At 40.9% G+C, this 22,435-nt stretch overlaps 1 long non-coding RNA gene across 5 annotated transcripts in view; it reads left to right on the top strand.

Moving 5' to 3' along the window:
- The first annotated feature begins 6 nt into the window (after positions 1–6).
- The window catches only part of LOC106857720 (uncharacterized), a 38,957-nt gene continuing 16,528 nt past the window's right edge, over positions 7–22,435 (top strand). For 4 of the 5 annotated variants that reach the window (XR_015803156.1, XR_015803154.1, XR_015803153.1 and 1 more), the window contains exons 1-2: positions 7–9,662; positions 21,385–21,547. This is a non-coding gene — a long non-coding RNA (uncharacterized LOC106857720). Of the gene's footprint in view, positions 9,663–14,807; positions 14,912–21,384; positions 21,548–22,435 lie in introns of all 5 variants that reach the window. The other variant, XR_015803155.1, reaches the window with a different exon arrangement.

The following is a 22,435-nucleotide window of genomic DNA, read 5'->3' as shown; positions in this document are numbered from 1 at the left end:
GGAGGGCTGATGGGAGATGCTGTACAAGCAGCCCTTTGTCCTGACTTCTGCCTGTGAGTGACGAGCACTGCTCTCCAGCAGTGGGGCAGAGGATGGGCTTCAGGAGCCTCCTCTTGCTCTCACTGCCAGCCTGTTCTTGGGGCAAAAATTTAACAAATCCCTTCCAGCAGGAAACAATTAGTTCATCCCGGATCTGATGCAAAGGTGTCTCCTCAAAGAGCAAAGCATAACGTCCAGAAAAAGAGAAGAGGAAAGATCCTGTGGAATAACTGTGTCTTGCTTGTGGAGTGTGAGCAGGCTGGGGGGAATGGGAAGGAGCAGCTTTCTGGGGTTGCACAGCCAAAAAAACATGGTTTCTAAACAGGTGCCTGATTTTGCATTTGGTGGACAAGAGCAGGCCTAGTCAACTATCTCATGCGGTACTTTAATTTTTGACTTTAGGATCCTTTCAAGTTTTCTGAAACTGACATAATTTTAAAAACCCTTAATTATTTTAACCATATGCTCAACAATGCCAAGCATCAAGTTCTTTACTGAACAGTGTTTAATCAAGAGGTAAAGCATTACACTAAACAGTATTTCAGAGGAACTTATTTTAGACCAATCCCAGATTAATCAAACGATCTGGTACCATAAAAACACAAAACAAAGATCTTTAATGGAATTGAAATATCATGTATTAATGAGAAAATAGTCTTGAGGGTGAAGTATGTGTCCTCGTATTTCTGTTGCAATTGGACTCTTGTTCTACTGTAGTCGTTCTGGAGCTATTTTGCGATGGAAATAGAGAAGGATGATTGCTGAGCCGTAATTCTGATATTTTTCTCGTGTGCGTTTTGATTCTGATGTTGTAAGAGTTTTGTTTTCTCTGTCTGTTGGGCTGCTTCCAGTACAGAGGTTTGTTAGGAGTACAAAAAGGTGCTCCTGCTCAGCTGGCTCAGTTTACAATTTGCTGTCTTGGTGCTTGTTCAGTTTGATTTATTGTATGCCAGAAGCGAGCTGAGGCCTCTGTAAGAAGCGCATATCCCATGTTGTGCCGCCTCAGCAAAGAGAGGGGGTAAATGGCACAGTTATTTAGGAGCAAACCTTTGGAAACGGAGCCTGCCTACCCATGCTGGGTGCTCCCCTCTGTGTGCTGGCGGTGGGCAGCTGCGATGGGGAGAACAGGATGCATGGCTGTACTTCTGCCTCTAATTTTGGTTAGAAACGTGAGGAAGGACATTTCTTGCCGATGTGGTTACACGCACACAACTTAAAAGGGGAGGGAGGGGATAGCTGCAGGCAGCGGCTGTCAGAGCAGGACAGCTTTGCCTTTTCAGGGTGACAAAATGCCTGCTGCTCCCTCTGCCTTGCTACAGAAATTCTTTTCTGGTGCAGAGCATGGCCACAGCGTTCCGTGCCTTAAATGAGATTATCGTAATGCCTCTGGGAGTACGCGGTGTTCCAGGGCAGCGTTCTCCCTGTGAGCCTGGTGCGGAGCAGCAGGGGACTGGCTATATATAATAAGCGGGATAAAACTCAGAGAAGGGAGCGAGAGCATAGGGTGCTGAAGCTCTGGATTTGAATGCCTTTTTAGTTACTTGAAAATAAATTTTGGTCTGAATAATTTGAAGTTTTTATCAGAAGGTTAAATAAAAGTGTATTACGATTATTCCTTTGCTTTCTGTTTAAGTTTTCTTGTGTTTCCAGGGAACATATGTGTTTTCACAATACATTTTCAGAGCCCTGTCTGGACAGCAGTCCAGATAGTTTTGTATATAAAGTGAAGTATGTGAAGGATAGTTTTCTTCAGGAGATTTCTTGCTGCATTTTGAGAAAATACAGTTCTGACAAAGTTGGTGTTTGGCTGGTGAATATTTTTGCTCTCCTCCAGAGTTCCATGCACGATGTTTTCAGTCACTGAAAACTTTCAGGAACAAGATGAAGTTTCCTCCCTTGTGATGCTGCTACGGAGAAGCAAAGTGGGATTTGGAAGAAGCAAAAGTTTTGAGGAATTTCATCAGTGAAATGCATCCCAAAAGGAAGTCGCTAAGAGAGCTGTAGAACAACCCTTTAAGGAGTTAAAAGTGAAGTATGGGAAACACACTGAAGCACTGACGAGCCTGCACTGGGAGAAAGCAAAGTGCATAGCAGTACTTCCAGATCTTGCCTTCTTTTCCCTTTCTCCACTTTGCCCCTGACCCACAGGCCTGAATCTGTTTCTCCACTGGCTCTATCTCGCTCATTGTCTCCAGCCCTGATGGCCCTTTCTTCATTTTCAGTTTCCTTGGGCCTTTCTGCTCCAGCACCACATCCCCAGTGGGCTCAGCAGCCGGTGTCTGGCACAGGCTGGCGGGGTGCCAGCTGTGACAGAGGGCTATTGAAAATTGCAGGAGCCTTTTTGTTCCCTACCATGGCATCTGGGATCTACAGGAGAACCATAAGGAAATCTTGCTTTTTCACTCTCCTTTATCTGTGTAGAGAGACTAATCCTGAACTGTGTTTGACTCGTTTTATTTAGGGACACTCTTTTAGATGTGCACATATCCCCGTTTCTGTCTGAAGAGGTATGGCATTATTAGAGGTAAGATGCAAAGTAGAGCTCCTCTGGGGCCTTTTTTCCTCTTCCCCAGGCTGAAGTCAGTGAGAAGTGATGGCCCATGAGGAGGCAGTGGCAGATGGAGGCAGGAGGGGGTGTGACAAGGTAGCAGCAGCAATCTGTAAGAGAGAAGTAGTTTTCAAAGAAGAATGGCCCCTGGTAGGGTGAGATGGAAGAAAGAAAAGGCAGCATTAAAATTCAGCTGCAAAAGCATGACTGCCTCTGACATATAGCATTATTCTAGTCTAAATTTGTGTAACGTATCCTGGGAAAATTTTTTTTCTTTTTTTTCTTTTTTTTTTAAGTACCCAGTGCACTCTAAAATGTGCTTTGCATTTTTAACATGAGCCACAGAGGTTTAGCTGTTTGCTGTCAACGAAAACCACTTTGCAGCTTATTTGTATCCTTGATACCAACACTAAGCTCTTTGCAAGCTGACAGTGAGAAATAGCAATGCATCTCCACTCACAATAAATCTCTTTAAAAGATACCACTTTACCTTTGAGTTAACTGGCTCATTCATACGTAGAGCACATATGAGGAGATCTGTAAGGAGCCTCAGAACCTGATTTTGGCAGATGATGCAGTCTAAAACTGTACTTGAGGATTATAAAGGAATGTAAGTATTGTAGGGATGCATAAAGACCTTGGAGACATAATGACAGTACCAGCAGAGCTAAGATATTAACTGCTGTCATTGTTTGTTACAGGACCACGGTGGGTAGGGGACCTTGGTTTCAGTCATCACCACAATGGGCTTTTAGGAAAGATGAAAGTCTTATGTGTTAATTTTGCAAATATACAAAAATGTAAAACAAATATATCTCGTGTTACACCCCTTGTGTCACATTTTTCATCACTCAAATTTTATTATATCAGTCATAAAAATTATTTAGAAATAGTGTTTGTGCTTTTATTTTGTGTAATTTTAATTTTTTCATTTGTTCTCTTGATTTTTCTTTTTTTTTTTTTCAAGAAAATGTGCTGTTAAATACTCTACAATTGCCTTTGCAATTCTTGCATCTGATAATTTGCTTTATACCTTGTACTAGCATTAGCCTGGGGGATAAATCTGAGTTTTCTGGAACACTGTTCATTGTTTGTTCTGTACAGTAATTCTTGTTCATCCAACATTTCTTCTATTTCTTGCCTTTGTTTTTGGGCACTGCTTTACTTCCAACTGCTGTTTTCTGCAGAACCCCTTTGTTTCCTCTCTCTCTGATTTTTGGCTCATTAGTTTTACTGTCAGTTTTCACTTTTTCTGCAGGTTGCAATTTGTGCTTGGTTAAAAGAGGCAACCCAAAGTACTGGGTTAATCAAAGGCATCTTTCAGTGTATTTCCTCTGATCAATGGCCTGTTGGCATGCTCAGGCTGTTGCTGGTTTTTCTCTGAAGGCAGAGGGGAGGCAGCATAGTCAGAACCTGCTGATGTTATGAACTATCAGTTCCAGACAGGCCAAATGAGTCAATGTTTTAAGTGTGTTTATATAAAGTTTGGTGTCTCAAGCTGGAAAATGAATCTAAATTTTCTAGTATTATCAAAAAATTATTTAAATTGAGAAACTATTCCCAGTCATCACAGATATTGTTTGTCTGATATCTAGAAATCCATGCCTGCTCTGATTCTTTAATGATTTGGGATGACTCTGTGAGGCAAAAGCATCTTTGCCCAGGTTGGCCAACCTAAGGAGGACAGCTTTAAAAAGGAATAAGACAGCTGCCACTTAAAGGGCCTGGAGAAATAGGCAGGTACACCATGATGTTCAACAAAAGCAGACACGAAGTCCTGTATGTGAGGAAGAATGACCCCATGCACTAGGCTGTGGTTGGAGCACAGCTTTGGAGAGTAGCATGTGAGGGTCCTGGGTGAGCCAGCAGTATCCTGACATGCATGAAGAGGAATGTTGTCAGCATATTGGAGTGGTGATCCTTCTCTTCACTGGTCAGGCACACATGGAATGCTGGGTCCACATCTGAGTGACCTAGTGTGAAAGGAGTGTGGATGAACTGGAGTGAAACCAGTGAAGCACCACAAAGATGATTGGACTGGAGTATCTATTTACTGGAGCATCTATTGTACAAAGAGTCTGGAAGAGCTGGGAGTCTTCAGCCTGGAGAAAGGAAGCCAAGGAGAGATCTTGTATGTATCTCTCTAGCTTAAAATCCCTGGTGTGGGTTGGGCAAAAAAGAAGGAGCCAGACTTTTCTTAGTGGTGCCCAGTGACAGGACAAAAGGTGATGGACACTGGCTAAAATACAGGAGATTCCACTTCAAAATATAAAGAACTTTTTTTCTTCACAAGTTCTAAAGAATCTGTGAGGGAGGCAAAACAGTGACCACAGAGGCTATGGAGATCTCCTTAGAGATATAATACCCCAGCTGAATACAGGCTAGTCCAAACTGCTGAAGCTGACCCTGCTTGCAGGAGAGTTGGACTGCTTGGTCTCCAGAGGTCTCTTTCAACCTCATCTACTCTGTGATTTCAGCTCTTCACTCAAATGAAAATCAGCTAGCAGTGCAGCATAGGCTCTGAACTGTAATCACCTGTACCAAGTGCACCATATTGAGTGAGCTTGTGTAACTGTGGTTTTCCAAAGCAAATCTTTTGTTTGCAGACTCCCTATCTGTCCCTATTGCTTTTTGTCAGGTCGCAGCCCAGGTGCCCTGGAAGAACAGCAACTTCCCTGTGGTGTGGCAAGTGATTGTGTATGCCACCACTTGTTTCTGAATATTAGATATGAATAGAAAATTTAGTTTCCTTAGGAGCCCCTGATAAGGGATTTTTGCCAAAAGCTTTCTGAAAACTGCAGATGCTGTGATAGAAGCTGAATGATTCTTAGCACTTAGTCGTAGTTCATCTCACAGTGAAGTTTTTCCACCTGCTTTACCTGCCAGTAATAGTTTTGGGGTATAAAAGTTGTAAGGTCTTTTACCTTTGAATCTCAACAGAACCTCTTCATTTGTTGGTAGGTAATAATGAGGTAATTTTAGATGTTTATTGACAGGAAAAGTATTTGTTTGTCTAATAACTAGCAGAGAATAATAGTTGCTGTTCTTAAGTATTTGCCTTATTTTTGCAAAGCTGTCCCTCTGGCCTCTTTCATCCAAGGAATTATTACCTTTATCTTCAATTACATGGTCCCTTGGAGACTTCAAATTTATTTACAAAGATTTTGTACCTGTGAAGGGCTGTAGCTCCCAAGCAGAACTGCAGCTAGTTTTTTTCTGGTCTTTATGAATCCTACAGCTACCGGTAGCAAATGCTACCAGCTTTGAGGATAATACAAAAAAGCCAGCAAATCCACTGGTATTAATAGAGCTAATGGTATCTGTGGTATTTCATATCTCTTCAGATGAAGACTGTAGAGACTTGTTAATTACACCTGTGTATGTACCGCAAATGAAGCCCCACACAAGGAATTTGGAGGTTTCACCCAAATATTACTGCTGCTGACAGACACTGCATTCTGCTGCCCTTTGAAATGAATTTTAAAAAGATAGATCTTTGGCTCTCAGGCAGACACGGCTCTATCAGAGGATGGAAATGAAGATAACATCTCCACAGTCTGCAGCATTCTCCATGAGAAGTGAGACAGTGTGCTTTGCTGCTGGAAGGGCTGGGTTAAGTATGCTGTGGGCCCTAGGTGAAATACTGCCTCTGTTTCTTTAACGTAATGAATGAAGAAGAATTTTACTGAAATCACTTTTAAATTCAAACTTTTATTCTGTACTCAAAACAAGACAAAACTTCAGTGTCTTATGTGTACAAGCTACAGATTGCATTCATAACTGACATTGAGAAAGAGTGTTGCCTAGATTTTTGGGTAACAAAACTGCAAATCACTGCTGAAACCTTTTTTTAAAGTGGTATTAGACTTGACACTTAACAGAGACAAATAACACAGTCTTATTTGTAACATATGTCAGTGCAGCTGATTTTTAGTCAGCTTTAACTACTAAAGGAGACCAATTACTGTTGTAGTTTACTGTCATCATAATCCAGAAAAATCCACTAAGAATGTTATTTGTGGCAAAAAGAATTTCATTTAATAAATCTTTATTTCTGAGCAGAAGCTGAACAGGCCTGATAATTATTCTCTCACTGGGTTATACAACTTGCAATGAATACTTTTTACATTGTTCCCCTTGGTCACTATGGTTAAGTGTATTACTCTTCTGATACTACTTTATTTTTCAATATTTATATATGCTAATTCAATAAAAAAACCAAGTCATAAAATGATGTTTTTATATGCTTTTTTTGGTGCTCCTCAAGTCAATAAAGAATATATTTTGGTTTCCATGAGCAACAGTCTTGGTAGCTCCTTCGAAGGTACTTAGGTGACTACTTCACTGTTGCATGTTTCTTGTTATCACTGTAAATAGTTTGCAGAGCTTTTAACTTTGCATTTAAATTTGTACATCATCTTACAGTAGTTCTCTATTTTCCAAGGTTTGAAAATAATATATATCTTTACAAGACAGTTTTTATGCAGTATATAATATATGTGTATCTACAGGTTCTCAGCTGCTTCTTATGCAGTCTTCCTTGGAATTCGCTGGAACGACTGAGAATTTAATTCCAAGTATTGTCAAAAATACTTTCCAGACTCTCCCTGCTTCAACAGAGACTTAAATGCATCGTGTTCAGAATATCCAAAGCTGAATTATTACTTTATAATCTTTGCACAGCTTCTTGCTTGTTATATTGATTGTACTGATTGACAGTAGAGTGTTAGGTAAACATTATTCAACTCTTCAATACAGAACTAGTAGAGTTCAGCATGGTTTGACAGTACATTGCCCACGAAAAAGGACAACTTTGCATAAAGCAAAAGCAATTAAGCAATTTACTGTTGTCTCCAGTGACCCTGGCTCTCATTAAGCTTGAGAGATACCTAACACATGGAAAATAAAATAATAATTTGGCATGTGAGTATTTATGCAAATGTTTATATAAAATTAATATTTTCTCTATATTGCCCTAGCCCTGTTCACCACCAAATTAATCAGGGCTTTTTGCAGAGGATTACAGAATGGGTAAGGGTGAAAGGGACCACAGTGGCTCATCTGATCCAACTTTCCTGCCCAAGCAGGGTCATCCAAGAGCACATTGCCTTCCTCCTTAAAGTATCTCATCATTACATTTGCAAGACACCTCTATGGGAGTAAACTATAGAAACAGTTTCATCTGGCTTTTGTGTATATATCTTAGCATAAAAATTTAATTGCCTGTATGACATACATTTGCAGCAGATTTCCCACTAGATGATTAGCAATTTGTGGCTCTTTTTGGTTTATAGTTTCTATTTTAATAGTTAAAAAAAAATTCAGAGAAGCCTTCCTGTCGATAGGGTGACAACCCAAGCATGAGCATTCTTCACATTTCTTGAGGCATGCTTGTTAGAGAGAGAGCTGGTTAACCAGTTCAAAAGGTTACCCAGTCCCTGTTTCCTACATATTCCTATTGGTTTTGTTGTGCTGTAATGGGACTGTCTCTCTGGGATTCACAACTCAAGTGAAAATGGTTGAGTTGTACTTTCTTTTAACCCCTCTTGCCAAAGCTGTTCCTCACTTGAACTTGTGTAATTCTGAGTTAGTGTTACCAGATTGCTCAGTGGCTGGGATTCGTCTTAAATTTAAACCCCAAGGCTTGGTTCTGCTAATGGATGAGGGAGATGATGCTCCCCCAAACCAGCTCCCCAGAACTGTTTGCCCCGTTATCAGTTAAAAGTATGTTGAAAGAAGTGTATGGGAGGGAAAGCAGAATGCTGAGGAGCTTCCTTCCTTGATGGCTTTCCCAAAGAAATGAGATTTCTAACAAAAAGAGGTTGTGAATAAAGATTAGTCTATAAAGTGTGAAGTGTAATGTAGTTGCCTGATGACGGAGAAGGTGTTCCTGCACAAGATTTAAAGGTAAACAAAGACTATAGAGTTCAGGAAGATATAAAGTCTGTATCCATCATGTGAGATCTTACAGATTAAATGTGACAGGGGTTTCCAGGACTCTCAGGGCTAGTTTTGTGCATATGTTATTAAGCATCTGTGTCTTGAAAGTTAGTTGAGTTTGGTTACAAAGAAAAATGAAAAGTTATAGCAGGATTCTGTAGAATATAAAGTAGTTCTTCAATTCTAGGAGGCAAACACAGTGTCATTGAAAGTATCTAAGTTCACATAATACGCAAGAACATGTTCTTGTCACATTCATGCAAGTAGTCTCTGAGAAAAGTTCTTTATTTGATTTGCTTGAACTTTTCATTCTGGCTTTGTAGGAATATGCTCTTGATATTTTACCAGAGGAATCTGATCCCCAGTTCTCCATATTGTACAGCTGGTGTCCAATCTGGCCACCTTTTACTCATTTAAGCAATGTTTAGTTATTTTGTCCTTTATGGAACTATGTGTGGATGGAGGAAGAGCAGAATTTGTTTGTTGGTAAGCCAGACAGTTTAAGAGTAGGAAACTGGGAGATTGGGCTAGTAAGGAAAATAGATTCTTTAAACTTTTTCACCCTGTGAAAAGTAAAAATATAACCTAAATAGTGATTTGTTTTAGATAATAATGACCACTGTAGAAAAATACAACAGCCACAGGAGAAAAAGTTATCATTTAGTAAAGCTGGTGTTTAGTAAAGTTGAACAGCAATCCTGACCTGCAGGTATTAAGCCTGAAGTTTGCAGAATTGCATCATTCCTTCCATCCTTCCTGAACCTCTGCTTCAAGGCAGTAGGGCACTTTGTCTCTTCAGTGGTGGGGAGAGAGAACACACCTAATGCTACTGAATTTGGGAAGGATACCAGTTCTGCCTCTTAAGAACACAAAATTCAAGACTCCTGCCTGATTACTTATTAAGATTAAAAAAAAAAATTAAAATTCACTGCCTAGTTGATAGTCTGAAAACACCTACCTCGTAGAGATTCTGATACATGTGATTTAAATTGTACCCCAGCAGTGTAAAGAAGAAATGAAAGAGGAGGCATCACAGGAAGCACATTCCAGGAATTGTACCTCATTGCTACATGAGAAGGCAGTGAATGAGGTTTATATAATCAGCTTTGGACAATTTCATCTTCAAAATGCAGTGGTAAGTATTAAAACCTAGAACTGGTTGTCCTTGCTGACATTTTAAAACAGGCTGTTTGACTTCAATCAAAATTCATTCTCCTTTAAAACTATTTTTATTAGTTAAAGCCTGACTTGAACACAACCTTTTTCGCTGATCAGACAGGTGGCTCATGTGTGACTTTGTGCTGGTTCTTTGCTTGTTCTGACAGTGCTAATCACACCCCAAACTTTCCACTGCCTGGAGAACTTACGCTGAGATAAATGTGAATCTGTCCATAGGGTTAGTTTGATAGCACAGTGGCCATACAGGGTCTGTATAGTATGAACACCCATATTTTTAGAGAGAATGTGTATTTTGTTCTGCCTCCCACTGCACAGCCCTCCCTGTTGCTCTGCCCTGAGGCAATGGGGATGTGTATCCTGTGAGCACCGGTGACCACAGCTTGTGTTTTCATCATGAGGGAGAGCAACCCTCAGCTGGGATATCCACAATTCTTCTGTTGGACAGTCTCTAACAGCACCTTGAATTTCTTTTGCTATCAGAACCTGGAAAAGCTTCAGGGTTAAGTCTCTGCTTATGAGTTTATGAGCAGCCTCTGTCCTTTGGAATATGTGAATATTTAAATTCTGATAGCTCCCCTTTGCATCTCCTGCAAAGGAAATGAAATTAAATAATTGGTATCAGATTGAACACCTGCACCCGTAAAAGACAATAATTAAAATAACTGTATTAACCTTGTGTAATCAAATTTTCCTTGCCATTAGTTTGGAAAATCACCTACGGCAGTACTGTGGTTCTCAACAGACATGGTTGTCTTCGAGTGTGCTTTTTTTGTGCACACACACACAGAGTCCAACCAGAATAACTTTATTCATTATATAAATTGAAAAAAGCAGAGATGCCTCGAGATTTTCACCTGAGAGGTTTCTAAAACTGCATAGCAGAAAATATTCAACTGCCTGGTCTAGCTGAAGTTAGCCCTTCTTTCAGCTAGACAAATGGCTTCCAAAAGTCCATTTCAATAGTTTCATGTTTCTGTGAAACACCATGGTGCAATGCCTTCATATCAGGTACAGTTACTGTGCATCTAAAATTATAATTGATTATGAAAATATTGAAAAAAGGGGTCTAAAACTTCTCATGAGGAGACATGGAGGGGCAGGCAGCAATATCTGCTTTCTGGTGGCCATCAATAGGACCTGAGGGAACAGCATGAAGCTGTGTTGGGGAGGTTTAGGTTAGATATTAGGACAAGGTTCTTCAGCCAGAAGGTGGCTGGGCACTGGAACAGCTCCCCAGGGATGTGCTCAGCACCAGCCTGACAGAGCTCAAGAAGTGTTTGAACAATGCTCTCAGGCACATGGTGTGACTCTTGGAGCTGTCCTGTCCAGGGCCAGGAGTTGTACTCAATGTCCAACTTTCCAACTCATCTTATTCTATGATTTTATGAAAAAGCAAGCCAGCCAGTTCATCCTCCTGTGCCACTGGTCTTCTGAGCAATATCCTGCAGGGGAGAAAGCACCACCCTTTTTTGTGTGCATTTTTGTGTCCAGCATGTAAAGTTTGCATTTTGGCTTTTGCAAAGAATGAGCTGTCCAGATGACCAAAGTGCAGGGTACAAATCGTGTCTAAATCATGTCTGCTGGCTGTCCAGCATGTCTCATGTGCACGGAATGTACTGACTGTACATGCCCCAAAAGCAGAATTTTTCCTTCCCCAAAATACTGGCCTTGGTCTCGCTGGCATGTTAAGATCTGATTGAGCAGTATTATCAAATGGTGGTGGCAAGGAGAGGCCCACTCAGAAATCTGGTGACTTTTTAGCAGTTAGTGAGGTGGAATATGCTTTTGTTGTGAGCTGCTGAGATAGTTACTGCTGTCAGGTCCTGGAATGAGCGTCTGCACAGGCAGGTAAAGCTGGGAGTGCCTGTCTGCCCCTCCATCTCTTCCTATCACTATTTAGAGGAAGGCATTGTTCTTGGTGAACTCACCCCAGATTCATTCTGAGGTTTGGTAGGGTTTTGTGTTTGTTTGGTTTTTAGTTTGGTTTAGGTTTGCCTGCTTGGTTGGAGGGGTTTGTTTGTCTCTTTGGATTGTTTTGTTTTGTTTTGTTTTGGTGTGTTTTTTACACTATCACACATTTCTGTGGGACCTTTTCACCAATTTACAAAAAGACCCACAAACAAACAAACAAACAAACAAAAAAGCCACCACAAAACAAAAAACAAAACAGAAACAGAAACCACTAAGAAACAAACCAAACCAAACCGAAGCAGGCCAGTGTCGAAAGTTGTTATTTGGTGCCACCTGGTGTTGAAGTGCCCAGCCCAGGCTGACCGTGCCGGAGCGCTCCCGTGGGCTGGCGGTGCGGGCACTCGGCAGGGAAAGGCAAGGAAAGGGCAGGGCAGGGCAGGGCAAGGAAGGGCAAGGAAAGGCAAGGAAAGGCAAGGAAAGGGCAGGACAGGGCAAGGAAAGGCAAGGAAGGGCAGAGCAGGGCAAGGAAGGGCAAGGAAAGGCAAGGAAGGGCAAGGAAAGGCAAGGAAGGGCAGGGCAGGGCAAGTCAAGGAAGGGCAGGGCAGGGCAAGTCAAGGCAGGGCAGGGCAGGGCAAGGCAAGGGACACCGGGCTGCAGCTCCTGCCCGGGGGAAACGCGCCCAGAAGCGGGAATCTCAGTCAGCACAGACAGCTCCGTGAGCGAGGGCTTTCCTGCCGCAGAGGCAATCAGCCTGCGCTGGAATTCGCCGGGACAGACGGCAGAGGGCATGAGTGAATGCCTTAAGCATCGGGGCTTGCTTCCCGCGGGAACCTGGATTTCTCTGCTAGTGTAAATGCAGCCTTTTCCTTCAACCTTTCCCCCCTCTCTTTTAGCATTATGATGGTTATGTTTGTCAGTGATTTCTGCATGCTTTGTATTAATTTCTGCGTATTTCTTATATACACCTTCCGTATAAATATAAAGCAAAATATTACTGATAAACCCAGGTCTATTCTGCCTGAGGGAATGGGAATATACCGACTGGAAAAAGACTAGAAGCTTAGGCATATGGTTGAGGAAGTCTAAGTTTCACGAAGAACAGCAAAAAGCTCAAAGCTGTTTTTCCCTCCTTGCTGTTCGGTTATGGCAAAAAGGGTCAAGTGAGACGTCTTTTTGATGGGAGTATTGCTGGGTTTACCAGACCCACTGGACTGCCTTTTTAAATCTGTAAGACTGATCAAAAGAAAACACTCAGCTACTCTAATCCTTTATAGGCATGTTTCACTCTTGTACTATTTAATTTCTGATAGGCAAGTTCAGGACTGAACTAATTTACTCCTGGCATGAAGCCTGGGATGTAACATGCCAAAGAGCAGTATATAATAACTACAATTGGATGGAGGAGCGTAGGTCAGCACATGTTTCACACCACCCCTTTTACTACTGGAGTCATGGGGTAAAATCTACTCCTTTTGCCAACTTTGGTGAAGGTGTAAATGCACATGCACAATGTAATGGCTTTAAATCTTGGATTCCTACTTGTATGCACCAGATGGATCTTGTATAAATGTTCCACTTTACAGCATGTTAGCATTTGCTAGTAGTTAGCTGGAGGTTATAGCTGCCAGACTTCTCTGTGGCAGTTTCCAGGCTTAAAAAAAAAAAAAAAAAAAAAAAGCAAAAAAGAGAAAACACAAACAGAGAAAACAATCACCCACACAAGAGGGAATGTCCAAATAATAGATAAAACTAGTTTTAAGAATTGCATGTACCTGTGTTTGTTCATGAATAGTATTTGGTTTGGCTTGTCCTGATTTGAACTACATGGGGTACATGGATATTAGGATTTTTGAGAAGAGCTACCTTGATTTATCAGTAGTGGTTTAAAAGTATTATAAATGTTTGTATATCATACACAGGAATATGCCTGTCTTATATATATGTACTAGTGTACATATTTTTCTTAAGAAAAATTCTGGAACCTAGATAGATTCCAAATTAATTTAAGAATAATTTAATTTGATTATATAGATCAGAAGTATTTTCCAGCTTATGCACTACCATATTAAAAATGCATTTGTGCTATCTGAATTTTTAAAATGCTTTTGTCTTTGCTAACTCGAAGTCTAACTCTTCCAGACTACATCTTTAAGACATGATAATCTGTATTTTAGGAGACCATGAATTCTTGCCTCAAGTCCAAATTTGCTATTCTGTATACATCAGGCATATATTAATGGTCATGGAAACTATGCTTTAGAGTGCCAACTTTTCATATTTCTCCATTTCTTTTTCCTTTTCATATTCCTTTAGAATTAAATATGTAATTGCTGCCGGTAAAAAAACAAAAAAACCCAACAACAACAAAAAAAATACCCAAGCCAAAAAAAACCCCAAAAACAAAACAAAAAGACAAAAAACACAAAAGAAGGTTCCAAAAACACAGAAGAAAAATTCACCAGTTTTATGATGCATGTATATAAAACCTAAAATACTGTCTGGGCAATTGTTAAAAACAGGGCAAAGCCAGGCCTTTCTTAGCTGGCATCTTTCTCTTGTTTTCCTTCACTGCCTGTTTCCCACTTCCTCCCACAGCTTTCTTGTACTCCAACCAACAAGCACATTTTTGTCCACGTCAACACTTCAGTTTCAACATTACTATTACAGGTGTATGGTAAGAGGTACACGATGCTGCTCCAGTGGCTTCCAGGAGGATTTCATCACACTGGCATAGGACAGTGGGGTGCTGTTAGTCCTGCCAAGTGCGAGGGACATCTTCATCCCTCACTCTCTCCCCTGAGGGTGTCAGAAATTCAAAGCCTTGGTGTAATCTGGCTGCAGCCCTGAGGAGCCAGCACCTCTGGGTATGGAGAGGAGCATTCAGCCATAGTTGATGCTCCCCTGAAAGTCAGTGGCTGCAGAATTCCCTCTGCCTTGCACCGAAGGCATTGGAAGTCAGTCTCCTAGGTCCCACATCTCGAAGTACGAGCACATGGACTTGTAACTTCAGCAGGTACTTGCTTTGGGGGATTAGTCTGGCAAGACCTGTGTTTGTCCTCTGCTAAACCTGGACAGTGCCACTCTTGGCAATCAGCTCTCAGGTGATGCCAGTTTGTAACACTCTGATTTCCTTCCTCTACAAGGTCTTTTGTTGTGAGGGAAATTTATTTTCCCTAAATTCCTCCTGTAGGTGAAGAAAACACTGAAGTTTTCTGTGATCATAGCCAAATGTCACAACTGTTTCTTCTGCCTTTTTCTGCAAGATCTCTCCCCTACTCCTGCATTTAACTTCAGGTAATGGTCTCATGCAGTATTTATAGATGATAATGTCACATTTTTAAAAATGTAATTAAAAATGTAGTTTAAAATGTCTGGAAATTTAATAGTTACATTTCCCATCATGGAAAGCACATTTGCAGAAAAACTAATTGCTACCAATAGCTCTAATTGCCAGCCTTGATCATTAAACTTTGCCTTGGGTCAGCCTTTCACTCTGCCTGATGATTAAGTACAGATTAAGAGGCTGTTGCTAGCATTAACTTTGGACTCATGAGGCATCGCTGTTCCCAAATACTGTGCACTTTATTTGAGCGAGCTTCAGCAGCAGAGCACTTTTCTTAAAACTTCCATTAGCGACCAGCTTTCAGAGGGACTGAGGGCTGTAATCAGATTATTGCTTCCCGCTGGATGCAGAGCACACAGGCTGCTGCTTGTTCCAGGCTGCCACCAGCCCCTCTCTGCTCCCTTCAGCAGCTGAGGAATTGTTGGATGGCCACGCTCTGGGGGCCGTGTCCTTTTGTGCTGGGAGGGCTCGCATTCCCTCGTGCTCTCCCTACTGGAATGCTCGGTGGAACATTTTAAGCTTTGGAAGTGTTCGCTTCTGAGCTCACCATGCACTTTAATTCTGCACTGCTGGCCAGGATTGATGTACGTGGGAGAAGAGAGCTTTAAAACGCCTTTCGATGTGGTTTCCTAAAAGCTTATTTATGGTCCGAATTGTTAAAAAACAAAACAAAACAAAAAATATGTGTATCATGCTGGCCCATGCACAGTTTCCAGGCACATCTTACTGAGGTAAAAAAGAAATCTTTCCTGCCTGTTGAATTTATGGCTGAGGTAGCCAGATTACTAGAAACACTTATGTGTTTAATCTTTTCATGTTTTGAGCGGGAGAAGGTAAGGCAAGGAAAATGCTGTGGAATTGCTTTTTATTTTGTGGAGACTGTAAATTCTGTTATGGAAAATGTAATAAAGAAGCAGCTTAAACAAAAAGAGTGGCTGTGTGAAATCGCAAAATTTCCATTGGGTGAAAACAAATCCTAACTTTATGTACATTTCCCTGGAGAGATGTAATGTGAATGCTTACAGCTGTTTTTAGTTTCTTATTCCCTGATTAGGTTTAAATTAAAGAAAGGATGTCATATTGAATTATGAAAAATTACTTATTTTGAGTATTTTGGTTTATACGTACTTTCTATCACCGTCTCACTGTGGCATTCACAGGGACCTACTGAACATATGCACACAAATAATATTAAAAGTGAACTGGCTTCAGTGTAGTGGTTCTGATAGAGAAATGTGTCCCCCTTACACCAAGAAGGCAAAATTACCCAGCCATGATGAGCCTTCGCCTGCAAGACAGGTGGCTGAGAAAAAGGGGCTGTGTCTTACTGAAATCTTACCTGCAGAACCCTCTGCTCCAGGGGATCCTGCTGAGGGACCAGAGCCCAGAACAACTTTGCCAGCCCAGATCAGAGAGGAAAAGTTCCCTGAGATAGTCAGTGTATCCAAGGCTGAACAATACCTGGAGCAAGCCGAGTAGGAGGAGAGAAGGAAATGCCTCAACCATCCGTGCCATTCCTAAATGCAGGCTCTTTATTTTATGTCTGCTTTCAGCAAGCATTCAGGCAATCCGGCAGGCCAGAGGTTTGAAATTCACTCTCTGGGGAGATTTATGTCTCTCTTCCACAGAAAAGTGCTTTTTTGCTGGAAAGGACGGTATTATATGACTTACCTAAGTAGTCACAGCTATTGGTGCAGCTCAGACTGGGTGCAGATTTGGTTCTGGTACAGATGAAAAGATGAAAAGAACTTGGTTCAAACAACTGGCACACTCAAAGTCTTTGTATGACTGTGTACAAAGACAAAAAACAAATTGTAAATTGGTTTTAAAGCATTCCATGGGACACTTCTATTATAATTTTTCTATGAAATTATCAGCTCTGCAGGAGTTGTAAGACATAAAGGATTCATTAATAAAAGCTACTTTGGTAAATAAATAAATAAATATATGTAAGTACATATATTTTTTAAATGTATGTAGTTTTTAAAATAGTATATATATATTTTAAAATAGTAGTAAAAAAGAAAATTATATGAATTGGACATAAAAAGTGCAGATTTGAGTGGTGCTGTTTACAGAGCTATGCTGTGTAGTGCAGCACACCATTTGGGGTTGGGATCAAAGGGCAAGAAGTCTTGCAGGAGTTCTGTGCCTGGTGGGTGTCTGTAGTTTGTACAAATGAATGCACAGCTTGCTAGCACAGCCTCTGCAACTCAAGATGCATTAATGTAATCTAGAGATACAAAAAAAAAATGGTGTCTTGCTACAGCTGGAAATCACACTCCTCTTAGATGTGCACAGAACTGAACATCCCATCTATGTCTTTGTGCTGCTGTGAACATCTCTCCTCTTTTCCTTCTCCAGAAGAGGTTGTTCATACCATGATAGCATGGTATGGTTTTTGAGTGGAGGACAAGGAGCCTGCTGCTGACCTGCAGCGTAATTTCAATAACAAACGTAGGATAATATTCTGAGAGGTGGGATTCTCAAAGCTGGCCGGTAAGGGAAAAGGGAGATGGAGACAAGGGTGTGAGAAGTTTTGCCGTGAGCCTCTGGGCATCCTGGGGAGCAGCACCTCTCAGGTGTGTTTGCCCTGGCTCTCACTGGGCTTCCCCAAATGTTCTGCCCCCTAATCCCACCTAACATTAACCCTCTCTCCTTTAAAGATATTTGTGCCAGGTCTGCTGCTGGGGAATGGGATCCCACCCCTGGGAATGCAAAGAGTGGCATAGTCTGGTGGTGGGGGTGCTGCAGCCTGTTCCAGAGCATCCAGGTGACTGGGTTCTCCCTACATGCTTTGGAGCCTGGAGAGGAAAAGGAGACCATGGAGCAGGATGTGAGATGAGAAAGCTGCCGGTTGCCACTGAGTTTTTTGAGAGACACCGCTTTAAGAAAGAAATAATGATCATGGCAATGTTCAAGGTATCTAGACAGAGGTATATGGCCATATCCTTATAATTAATTATGTGACTTAATGAGTAATTCTTCTGCCCTACCATTCTGTCTAGAAGAGACAGAAAGAAGCTATAACTTTTTGATGTGCTTAGAAACATTTAATCTGATGACCCCTTCAGTACAGCCTCTGGTTTTCATCACCCCAGGTAAAGAACAGTCTGAAGATGATGACAATTTGCCAGTCACAGTGTGTAACACTGCTACTAATTCTCTTCAGTCAAGTCCATCTTTAGATTTGATTCATGCCACAAGACACCGGAATCTACACAGCTTCTGCAGGGGCCAGCAGCTGCTTCATAGTCCTTATCCTCTAGGAATTGAATATGTCTTAGTGTATAAGCTGCCTTATCAATGTCCTATGCATCAGCACTTTCCTGTCTGCTGGTCTAAAGACATTTGGATATTGTGGTCTCCAGCAATATCTTTGTTTAGTAATAATAATAGTAGTAATAATAGTAATAGTAATAATAATAAAGGACTCAAACAGGAAGTTTGGAGAAAGAGTGACCAGCAAATCACATTCTCATCCAGAAATTTCCAGATTCATCGTGCTTTATCAGTGTACCTATCCCATCTGACATCAACTCAGAATATTTCTCTGAGTTTTCCCCTCTCTAACATGGAGGCAAAAGAGACATCTGCTTCTCAAAAGTACATTGTAAAATTAAATACCTTTCTGTTTTGGAGCACTTTAATGCAATATGAACAGGAGCCATAAAAATATCTCAAATTGAGTGAAAGAATATTTTATTATACACATTTTAGGAAAAAAAGCCCCTGCAGAATAGACATGGATACTTTATCAATTTTCCTACCTTCCTTTTGAAATCAAGAGAGATATAAATTTATAACTTCACTACATTTATGCTTTTTTTCTTTCTTTCATTCTCTTTTCATATCTATAACTTACTGGAGCTTCTATGCCTCCTTTCAGTCAGATTCCTTTTTCCTGTCAGTCTGTGATATTTTGCTAAGCAAATAGAGTATCCTTGAGCAATATCACTCTTTAGTCAGTCAAGTCACTGATTTATTTCAGCTTTGTAAAACTGACACGTTTTCAAGTACCCAACATATGTATTGCAACCATATAATGTTTTGTCTGCACACAGCAAATGCTGGATTAAAGTCACTAGCACTGTAGCAACTCTTAATTTTTTAGATCAGTGAGAACTCTGGCCTTTCTCATGCTCAGGAAAAGAGGGCAATGGGAAAGAATTAATAAGAGACAGGTAGTTGCCCTACACACATTCATGTGCAAAAAAAAAGTTTAAAAAATTTCCATCTGCTTTTGAAACCTGGGTTTACTCCTGCATGTTCTTGGCTGAGATAGAGACCACGAAGTATGTTGCTCCTGTAGGCCATAGGTCCCTGCAGTCTCTAGTCTCAAAAAGGGGAAACAGAAACAAACTTTCCAGTACCAACTACTCAATTACACCCTTGCTGTCAGGCGAGGTGTTCCATGAAGCGGGTTGGTGTGTTTTGGACATGTCACTGAGTGATGCATTTAATCAAGAACACCTTGCAGTTGTGAGCCTTGGTTTTGGTTGGGGCTTTTTTTTTTTTTTTCTTTTTTTCCATTCCCCCCTCCCCTATTTATTCTTCTCTATTTTTTCTTTTTCTGTTCCTCTTTACTCTGTTCTCTCACCCCTCTTTTGCTTTTCCCTCTCTCTCTGTCCTGATTTAGCTGAATCTATTGAAAAGTAAATCCCCTCCTTCAATTACTTTAATATGCTTTCATACCATGTTTGCTCCACTTTATTTCTCAGCTTTGTTATTTCCACTCCCCAGTAAAATCTATCACCTTTGAGTGAGTTATTTGCTTTTCTGGACTGCAGCAAATACCACCCACTCTGTTAAGGTCAGGCTCCAGCTCCTTGACTTCTCTATTGTTCCGTCCCTTCCTTACCCACTCTGTCATTGCAGTACGACAGCTCCAGCTGGGAGGGCAGGGAAATCACTCCCTCAAGAGCAGTTTATCACAGCAATAAATGTTATGTGTTTTACTAGGATGCCATCAAAGTTCACCATCACACCATCATGCTGAAGTAGAAACAATTGTTTCTTTTATTCATCTATTATATATACTTTATTGGGTAGGTGTCTATATCATGCAGAAATCAGCATCATGAAGGGACAAGGCACTACTTTGAGCTTCTATTGTGTTGTGAAAACTACAGAATTTTCAGCGAGAAGCATCATAATATTTTAAATTAATTACCTTCTCAGTTTTCTTTCTGTTCTCCCTGCTGCCTGGGCTTTAATTACTTTGCTCACATAGGCGTCTCCAAAGTCACGTCATTAAACAGTATTTGTGGCCTTTACATTTCTTTCAGGTTATTTGTTTCTTTTTATAGTACTGACAGTGTCAGCTCTGTTAACTTCAAAGCATAACAAGCCTGAAATTTTTGTGATTGCAACTGGTACTCAGCAGAATCTGGCCAGTCGTCTGAATTGATCCGTCATTCAAGAAACTAAATATTTTAATTTTAATTTTTTTTTTAGATACAAGAGAGAAAAGTGAAACCTTTGTGCTTACATTCCCTCCCCCATCTTCCTACTAAATATTGATATTTCCTCAGCCAAGAGAGCTTAATAAAAACTGAGAATACACTTTACTACATTAATTTCATCCAGCAGAATTCCTTGTAGCAATATGAAAACAAGTTGTTGAATGTGTGACAGGGTAATTCACTGAGCACGAAAGGAAATTGCTAAAAACAAAAAGAAATTTGTTATACTCTAAGCTCTCTGTGACATATGAGAGCTCCAGTATTCTGCTGGGAAAAATGGTCAGCAGCCTTGCACTGACATATGTTAGGTATCTCTATTCCCTGAAATGCAGGTTTGGATTGACTGAAACTATCTGAGGATTTAGGTTAAATTCCTAGCAATGTTTTCAGTCAAGAACATGAAGAAAATATTTGAGAAGTGAGAATATTTCATTTCAATTTTTTTTTTTTCTGCAGAAACTCCTTTCATTTTTAATTTTTTGTTTTTTTAACTTTTTTCCTTCAGAACACCGTGTGTCTAAATATGGGTCAGTTTAGTGAAAGGAAGAGAAAGCAACACCCAAGCCCAGGGTTTGGAGCATCTCCTCCTTTTCGTGTCTCTCTTCTCAGGCAGAATGGGATGGCAGCTCCTCTCACTCCCTCTGTTTGCCCTCTCCTGCCAAGGGCACTGCAGTGACCTACAATGATCAGTGCAGAGACAGCACTGTGGCTGCTGCTGCTCCTTGACACCTATTTCACCTTGAAATAGAGGCTCAAGCTAAAACAGAGCCAGCACCTCTTAAAATCACCTCACTGGGGGCCTTTGTAAAGACAGATCAGGGATTCAGTGATAGGGCTCCATGCCCCTGTCCCCAGTGTCAGATTAGGCACCCTTGAGAAAACTCAGTACTCTGCTTCTATACTGCTGGAATCTTAATTTTGGGACCACTGTATGGTTTATTTCATTTTTTGTTATACAGGAATGCCAGCTGCAGACGAATTGGAGAAAACTGCTTTGATTAATGAACATTATCATGTATATTGAGTCTGCAAGAAGAAGAAAGGAAGATGCATCACTGAGGGATGGGACTGAGCTTCAAAGTGATAAATACCAAGTGAAGAAGCAGTGGATCATTAAATAAGGTGACACAGCAGGGCTGTTCATATTGATGTCCACAGCTGTTTTCTTTCTCCTGGCATGATTAGTGTTCACTTGTTGGTGCCTGATTCAGCTGCATTAAAAACTTTTGCTCAAAAGGCAAAGAAGGACATTTTCCTGCTGCATATTTTCCCGCTGCATATTTTCCCAGATTTGAGGGTTTTTTTCTGATTGATATAGATATTTGGCCACAAATATTGTAAAAAGGTTGTGCCCTTGCCTCTATGGGCTTTAAAGAAAGAAGGCGACTGAGGGTTTACTCTTTGGTTAGTTAAAACATGTAAATTCTTGAGCCTAGGAGCAGTGTTTCCTAAGCTCATTCCTATTAGGATATAGTGTGACTTCCCACCACCTTGGCTGTTGAGCAGCTACTACAGGACATGTAGTTCCAGGACTCAGTCAGGGTTTGAGGCTGTTTCCTGATGGGAAGTTTGGTGGGAAGCAGTTAGAACAAGAGCTGAATGGGGTTTTTCAGGTGAGATAACATTTGTGTGGTGCTGACTTGGGTCATTGCATGGTTTCCATGGGTGCAGTCAGCTTCAGTGAGCACAGGCTTTGTCCTCCACCAACCTCCTGAACTAGGGTCTCAGAGGCCTTCGAGTTCCTGCAGAGTTAGTGCAGTTTTATATGGACAAAAAATATGTATAAACGAATGGATTTATTTATTGTAGCCAGCTGAAACCAAAGAGAACCTCTTATCAATCTCAGCTGACTGCAAAATGGGAGATTATTTAAATTCAGCACATCAGCAAAGCTTTGCAGTAAAGGTATAAATGGTTGTGGGCCAGCTCTAATGCCTTCCAAGGTCATCAAAAATTATTTGACTTCCATTTTAGTTCACATGGTCAGGTCCCAGAGACCAATAGCTTAGT

This window comes from Sturnus vulgaris, chromosome 4 (genome assembly GCF_052056855.1).
Source record: "Sturnus vulgaris isolate bStuVul1 chromosome 4, bStuVul1.hap1, whole genome shotgun sequence".
Taxonomy (NCBI): domain Eukaryota; kingdom Metazoa; phylum Chordata; class Aves; order Passeriformes; family Sturnidae; genus Sturnus; species Sturnus vulgaris.
The sequence above is the reverse complement of the archived record's forward strand: the minus strand, read 5'-3'. Positions and strand labels throughout refer to the sequence as shown.